Genomic DNA, 8,101 nt, shown 5'->3' with positions numbered 1-8,101 from the left:
TGTTTTTCCTGGGGGGGGGGGGGACGACGACTTTATCAATGGTGTATTTAGAATATTCTGTTCTGAAGCTAATCTTAAATGAATATATATTTATTATCTTTTATTTCTTTGTGTTGAATCCACGACCTCGCATGCGTTGTAAACGGATCTTCCACTATTAACCTGTAACACTAACAGACGATACCCCACCCACACTAAAGCCAAGTCTGTTTTTTGAAGGGTTAACTTTAATTTACAACCACAAATAAAGGTTTCCTTTTGTACTATTTTTTTCTTTAGATCACTGTTCACACATAATTCTAGTGTTCATGAAGCTCTGTGGAAAGCCGTAAGGGGTTTTGTTGACCTGTAGGAGGACAATGATGAAGGAATTTAATGATTTTTCTTGGTCTGTATATATATATATATATATATATATATATGTGGGGGTGTGTGTGTGTGTGTTACATATATGTGTGTGTATTATATATATATATATATATATATATATATATGTATTATATAACCAATAAAAAAAGCTGTGTATATTTGGTCTAACTACATTTAATTCAAATCTTTCCTGTTTTTTTAGTCCAAGGAAGTCCAAGTGTCTTGCCTAAAGACAATACGGCACGCAAGCAAGAAAGGCGGAAACCAAACCTGTGGCCTTTTGATCAGAGAAGGGGAGTCAAACATCCGGCCCCCCAGATGGTTTAGTCCAGCCCAGTCATGAAGAGATGGATGTTTAGAAAAAAAAAAAAAAACAGTTTCTAGCGCATTCCTGCTGCAAGTTAAAGAAATGACTGCAATTCCGTCACTAGGGGGAGCAAAGGAAATAAACTATGCATTAATAAGTGATAAGGCTACTAGGTTACAAAAAATCACAAGTTGGCCATAGGTTATTTTGCTGCTATGTTACGGGTCTGGCCCACTTCAGATCAGACGGTTGAAATGAGTTCAACACCACTGGATTAGAGATAGAGTGTTTTTTTCTTGTTTGTTTTGACAACTTGAAGTCAGAAGTAAAACACAGATCTCAGGTTTATTCATTCAGCATCGTCATCACTCACTGAGTGATTGATTTCAATAACGGAGCAGGTAATATTCTGATCTGGTTGAGCAACCCGCAGCGATTTTCTTCATCTCATCACAGCGCACACTTCTAAACAGAATTCTGTTTGCCTGTTGGTCTTCACCTCAATTCTTTGTTTCAGTTTTCATCTAGAGGGGTGACATCTACTCTTCTTCCTCCTCCACATGGAAGTCTCTCCAGGTCATCAGTGCGGCGGAGTGGGGACACGTCCGAGAGCACGTCTCCAGCTTTTACCAGTAGACTGACAATTGATAGGACTCTCCTTCCACTTCACTCGTCCCCCTCGGACTGTTTTTGTATCTGTGCAGCCATCAGCCTAACGACGCTCACTCCTGACAGGACCACTGCAAACTGGATTTCAGAGCCCGGGTACATCTGTTTGCGCGTCAGTTTGGCTTTGTGCCGGCCTGTCACTGCGGGGTAGCTTCTGGGTGTGAAGAGGGACAGTCTTGAGGCTGACAGCCCTCGGAGAGAGTCGTTTGGAAGTGTCGAGGGGGGGAGCAAATATTGCTGAGTGAAAGGGTGGAGCTGTCAGGTTGTTCTCCCTTGGCTTGCCTTTTTTTCTGCCCTTCACAGCTCCCTTTGCAATTTTGTCTCCACGTCTCTGTCTTATTGTGCATGACACCTCGCTCCTCCGGCATGGCGGGTGCCTGCTGTGCCCCCCAGCCTTGGATCTCCTACCTGAGGTGAGACGGTATCTGGAATATCAAACAAAGGAGGAAGGAAATCTGATCACTTGCTGCTTTATGATCTGCTGGAGCTCATTGAAGTGTGCCTTTGGAAATCGCTTTTCAGCAAATAATAGGAAGACAACATGACAGGAATGTTCAGAAGAGTATGTTATAACATGCTAACTTAGGGCTTTCTAATAATAAATAAGTCCAGGGGGCGGAGCTAACAACCCGACCACCACCACCTTCCACTCTAATTTCTAAGTCATTGGTTGTGTCTAAATTCCCTCCCCAATCCCTAACTACTAAAAACAATATAATGTGGGACCACCTAGTGCCCTGGATTTTAAAGGCAATTTGGACACGATGTTCACTACTTTTCTTTCGTTTTTCTAAACGCCAGATATGACGTCATCAATTTTAGAATTGAATACAAACGAACAGTTCACAACGTTTATATATGACTCAACTGTGTTCTGATAGTGAAAATGTGGGTGGTTTATTCAAAAATTACATTTAGACACATTTTTTTGTTCAAAATTGTTCGAACGCAATGCATTGTGGTCTATATTCGCTAAGCTAGTGAGCATTGATGCACACTAGTTTTTCGCAAAGACTTGTGGGAATTTTCTAGTGGACTCGATTTTGGAATTAGTAGATTCTGGCAGCACTAGAAGATGGCAAACGCACTAGCGATTAGGGAGGCAATTAGCATAGCTAATATTAGTCTCATTACTGACAAAGATTATGAAATCATCTATAAAAAGATTTCTTGGTATTGGAAAAACACCACTTAAAATAAAACAACTAAAAACAAAATCTTATTTAAATCACTTTTTTCATCCCAAACCGTATGTAACAAACTGGTATTAGTACAAGAATAAAAAAGTATTTTATTTTATTTTTTCCTTTGTGGATTGATGCTGGACAGCGAGTAGCCACATTGAACCACAGAGAGACGGAAGTACCGCTAAAAGCAGCCGTCTTTCAAACAGTGCTCCATCAGTAGAGGGTTATTTTGTCCAGATTGAAGGACAATCTGGTAACATAGAAAAGTCATCTTTGCTTGATGGCTCTGGTGTCTCAATGGCATTTTCCATTCAACTTGCATCTCCCCTTTTCTCTTCTTCATCTTCTGCTTTAGTAGATTTATTCTACAAATCTTTATCCTCAGTTTGGATGTTCCTCTTAAGCCTCTGATTCATTTTTCTCTGAATCTTCTTTTTTTATTTACGTTTTTCTTTGAAATAATTTTCCTGTTTTATTTCACAATGTCACCATTTAATTTTTCTTTCTTGAACTAAATTTATTTTGTATTTAAACTGACCAGTTACAATAGCGATGAGAAGGAATTATGTACTGTTGTTCTTGTACCGTTGCACCTCCGTGCAGTATACAGTAAATGAATATACCAGATGCGATACCAGACGCAAACCGGTACCAGGTTAGGGTACTGGTACTGGACCAGTTCCCGTTCTCTCCCTGGAAGTTGGGGACCCATGACTTAATGGGAACAGCCAGCATGTTAAAAATGATAAGATGGGGACACCCAAAATGTCAAAAAGTGACGCAGAGGAGGGGTCCTTAACCTAACTCCCATGGCCGTGAGTGCCTTGAGTGCCAATTTTTATTTTTTCGTCATATGAGCGACCGCGACGTCTGTCAGTTAAACAGCAAAACCGGCCGCACAGCTTATCTCCTTCCAGCCCGAGCGGCATTCGCCTCAGATTCTTTTACCGGAACGCCACTCTGGCTCACTTTCACCCCTGATAATGACGTAGTTCAAAATGTTTGAGGGTAGCTCCTCTCATGCGCAAATTCAGATCCGTGGTGACAAGTTTATGAACACTTTTAAGCAAGCATCGTGCTGAAAATGTGCACATCAAAACCGAGGCACTGGACTTAAATTTGACATGCAACTTGCATTTGGTGTGAAGGTGCAAGAAGTTGACCAATCACAAGAGGCTTGGCCTTAGAAGGTGAGGCCCCTCTGAAACCCTCTAGGAAACAAAGGAAGACAGGGGATGCATGTCCATTGAAAATAGAATTACAATTTTATGCTTTAAATTGCCATAAATTGTGATTATTTATTTTTTTAGGGATCAATCTGAATACTCAACATCACTTTTGTTGAGTTTTTTTCTTTATACTTCACTGATTTATACAACTGCTAAAAAGCAGTTTCTTGGCCGCTCTAGGTTGAGTATGAAACATCATCAATCTTTTCCCAAAGGTAAAGTAACAACCCTTTAAGTGGCAATAAACATGTCAGGTAAGGAGAGTGGATTTTTGGGCTGTCTTAATTGAGCAGAGAAATGTATTTGTCCGTAGTGACCCTGGAGTTAACATAAAGTAAATTTTCAAATGGTGCTTTCCTATGACATTGATTTAATGTCAAGAAACTATTTGGTGTAGTTTAAAATCTTTCATATAATCTGACAACATAGGACGCGGTCAATACTGGTACTCTAAACCAGTACTAGTAGGCCACCCCAACCCGGCACCAGACACGGAACCCAATGCACACCAGGCCTGGACGTGGTACTGGACACAAACCGCCCCGACATGCTACCGAACGCTAACCATTACTGGGTTAGGGTTCCAGTACAGGGTTGGGGTACCAGTGCGCTCTGTGTCCCAGTACTGGACCGGTTCCGGTTCGCGGCCCAGAGGTTGGGACCTGTGATTTAATGGGAACAGCCAGCACACCAAAAAATCTCGAGGTAGGGACACTCAAAACATCCAAAAGTGATGCTTAGGGGTTCTTAAAGGGTAACCAAACCCAAAATCAGCTTATTTTTGGCTGTTGATCTCTATTTTATAAGTGCTGTCTGTTGGTCATTGCCAGATTTTTGATAAATTAAAATAAAATTGTTTAATTCTTGAAAATATTATCAAAAACCATCTGTGTGCTTACAGTTGAATTCTGTGATTAATCATGGCTGACTCCACCCACAGCTGAAATTTGAAAATCCAGTCAGAGGGGTGGGGCTTGGGAACAGGACTGTTATCATTACAGGAGCTGCAGATCATGACGTCGGACTTCTGAAATGATGTGGGACTTAAATGGTTTGGCCAATCCCGAAATTCAAATGTAATACCTCATTTCAACCTCTGCACACAGACAGGTTTTTTAAAGAAGTTTATTTTAATTTGTCAAAAAATTTGGCAATGACAAACAGACAGCACTTTAAAAGCCCCATTTCTAGAGGTCAACAGCCAAAAAGAGTTGATTTAGGGTTTGGTTACCCTTTAAGGACATTATGAAAATGGAACATACAATTCTAAGTAAGTGTTTCATGAAGTATTTATTTCAACTTATGATTGCAACTTATGATTAAGGGTGATATGGTGACCTAGTACCACTGTGAGGAGAGCGTACTGGCTCCTTATTGACCGCGGGCAAATGTATGTACGGGTGTTCATGTGATACTTAAGTGGCGGTAGGAGACCACTTACAATCCAATGGGTGCACTTATCTCTACAATAACACTCACTGGCCTCTTGCGCAGTGGACAGGGTCAATACAGAACAATCCTGCATCTTACCTACTGTCACCATTGTTATGTATGAGTTGTGTAAATACTACAACCTGTCGCCTGCAGTTTCCAGTCGTAAAAATTAGCACGGACATTTTCACAATCTTAAAATGTTGCATGACCCGTACAGGTTTGCCCAATTTTTCACCTGCAGACTACCCAAAAGGGTAGTTGTGACTAAAGCTTGGCAAAATCTCTTGTTTTGAGGGGATAAGACATACACTGTTTAAAACTACAATATCTTGGATACTTATCCAGCTCTTAGTGGTTTATTAAGCTGCCTCCTTAGGAAGATCTCCACAGAGCAAAGGGCCACAGGTTGGATGAAAGGGCAACAGAACGAACCAGAACGCAGCTGGATGCAGGAATCGGCACCGGGAGCCTGAAGTAGTGCTCTGCAGGTGCAGCTAATTGAACTGATTAGGAAAAGTGTGATAAGTGACTGGTCGCTGCATGGTTAAATGAGAGGAGCACAAGCTGCACGCTGCCCTGATTAGATTACATTCATGTGAAAGGAGTTTCAGCTGATGGAATAATAAGAGGACAGCACATCCTGGAGAAACAGAAGATGCTGAGGATGGAAATGGGATGTGGTGACGATCTACCAAAGTGATTACTATCAATTCATATAACATAAAATGCTTGTTCAATTTTTGTTACACTGGTTCCGCGCCATATCAGGGTTCATCTCGCTGTTATGCTAAACTTTTTAAGTGCAAGTTTGCATGTTTATTTCGTTAGTGTGTTCTGCGCCCTGATTGGCTGTAGACCATTGTCAACCAAACTCCTCCCCCATGTGACTTTCGAAACACTTAAACATCTCTTTGAAATACCTTTATAGGTTGTTGTTAATGTTAAGACAAATCAAGAGACACTTGCTGTCAGTTTAAAGCGCTTTTAAAAAAGTTATTGGTCCCGGAAGTCTGAATCTGTGATCATCTAGCTAGCTTGACTGAATTGTTTTGCTTGAGCTGCTGCCGTTTTCTGCTGCGTTTCAACACTTTCAAGACTTCTAATGGAGTACCTATCCGGAATGGTTATCTTGAAATATAAAGTGCTGATCATGATAAGAATATATGAAATGTCCGATCCTTATCGGGGGAGAACGTGCAATTTTGATCGAGTCATCAACTACGATTTCCGATCACGTGATCGGAAAAATAATCCCTAAAAATAACTAATATTTCATTAAAAAAATTGTGTTCTAAAGGTTACATATGATCATAAAGATGGATATAGTTCACTCTGAAAGACTAAAGAAAATCATGGTATGGCCCCTTTAAGTGTCACATATTGGTGCAAACCATTTCTTAACGTTAGCAATGTGTCACGCATCGAATCAAAGCATTACTTTACGTTAACAATGACAATATGTTGTGTGTGGGTGTTAAGCATTGTTGTACATTAGTAATTTGTCATATTGGTGCAAAGCATTACTTCACTTTAACAATGTGTTGCACATTGATGTAAAGTCAATCTGAAAAACTGCTTTTCTCAGCATTAGAATCAGCTGGTTCATGTTGATTGGGTAAGAGCTACGATATGTGAGAGTGTATGTAGGTGTCACTGGATTGTGAAGGTTAAACAAGAGAAAAAAGTGTGAAAATGTCTTTGTTTGTTAAAGTATAAAGTGTGTAGTAAGGAGTTTTACTGCCTTTAAAAATCTATAAATCTATTTTGCTGATTTCACCTATTGCAGTTTTTTATGGAAATGAAGGAACACTGTATTCTCAGAACTTAAAGCAATCTGCTGAATATCTGTTTTATCCGAAAACCACATTTTACTGTAAACTATTAAAACTTTATAAATAGTTTAATATACATTTTAAGAATAAGTAACTACCAAAGACTGAAGAAAGTATCCAGATTGTAGCTTCGTCTGATGCTTTTAGCACCTTTTAGTTCATTGATTTTTATTTCTTTGCTGGACTATTGAACTCATATCAGGAACACTTATAGTCACAGCTAACACGAGTTTTCAGAAAAGAAAATTGATAATTATATTTTCATGCATACGAAGGGCTTCTAACCACAGGGATACAAAAACTGCTGCTTACACACACAAACCCTCCGCAATCCACTTTAATACTCCGCGGTCGAGCAGAGGCAAACAGCAGGGAAGTTGCAGAGTAATGGGACAATCCATCACTAGCCGCTGCATGCCGCTGCGTGGTCTTAGTCAAAAAGACCCACCCATGGAGACAGCCAGGCAGAGGGTTGGGAGGAAGACAGTAGAGGGTAGTGAATTAAAGAGCAGAGTTGATAAGTGGCAAGTGGGAGGTGGAAGAAGGACTGGATCGCTAAAACTCCATCGTACGATCACAGAAGGGGTGCCTTTCTGTTAGGGGTTGTAGTTTTTGGGGTGTTCAAATGTTAATATTCTGATAATTTTATTGTTTTTTGCTCTAAACTAGAATTATTTTGTTGTTGTTTTTCTACAAAGTACCCCCAAATAGTCTCCTTGAAAACATCAGCCTCTTGACCTTCAAATTTCATGAAAAAATACCTGTTTATACCAAAAAATGAAAGTTTTCCTTAGATATTTTTTTATTCAAGTCAGTCTGAAAATTCTCAAAGAAAAACATGAAACTCTGAGTTGACCTGTTACATTTTTCAACTAATTGGGGTGTAAAACCAAGTTGCTAACCTTCACCAAGACTTCAGAAGAAAGTTCATAAGAAGGCTTCAGAAGTTAAACCACCAAATAGATTATTATTTTTGCACCACTTTCCCAAAACACTTTTTAAATTCGACTTTAAAACAAAACTTTTTGAAAGTACAGCAAATGTTTATTGCAACAGTTTTTTTTTTTTTTTTTT

The 8,101-nt window shown here is 39.7% G+C and overlaps 1 long non-coding RNA gene across 2 annotated transcripts in view; it reads right to left on the bottom strand.

Moving 5' to 3' along the window:
• The window catches only part of LOC112153093, a 97,878-nt gene that overhangs the window by 10,338 nt on the left and 79,439 nt on the right, over positions 1-8,101 (bottom strand). Inside the window, exon 14 of one of the 2 annotated variants that reach the window (XR_002920444.1) lies at positions 1,003-1,770. The exons of the other annotated variant lie outside the window; for it this stretch is intronic. This is a non-coding gene — a long non-coding RNA (uncharacterized LOC112153093). Of the gene's footprint in view, positions 1-1,002; positions 1,771-8,101 lie in introns of those variants that run through there. 2 annotated transcript variants of the gene reach the window in all.

The sequence above is a fragment of the Oryzias melastigma genome, linkage group LG23 (assembly GCF_002922805.2).
Source record: "Oryzias melastigma strain HK-1 linkage group LG23, ASM292280v2, whole genome shotgun sequence".
NCBI classification, from domain to species: domain Eukaryota; kingdom Metazoa; phylum Chordata; class Actinopteri; order Beloniformes; family Adrianichthyidae; genus Oryzias; species Oryzias melastigma.
The sequence above is the reverse complement of the archived record's forward strand: the minus strand, read 5'-3'. Positions and strand labels throughout refer to the sequence as shown.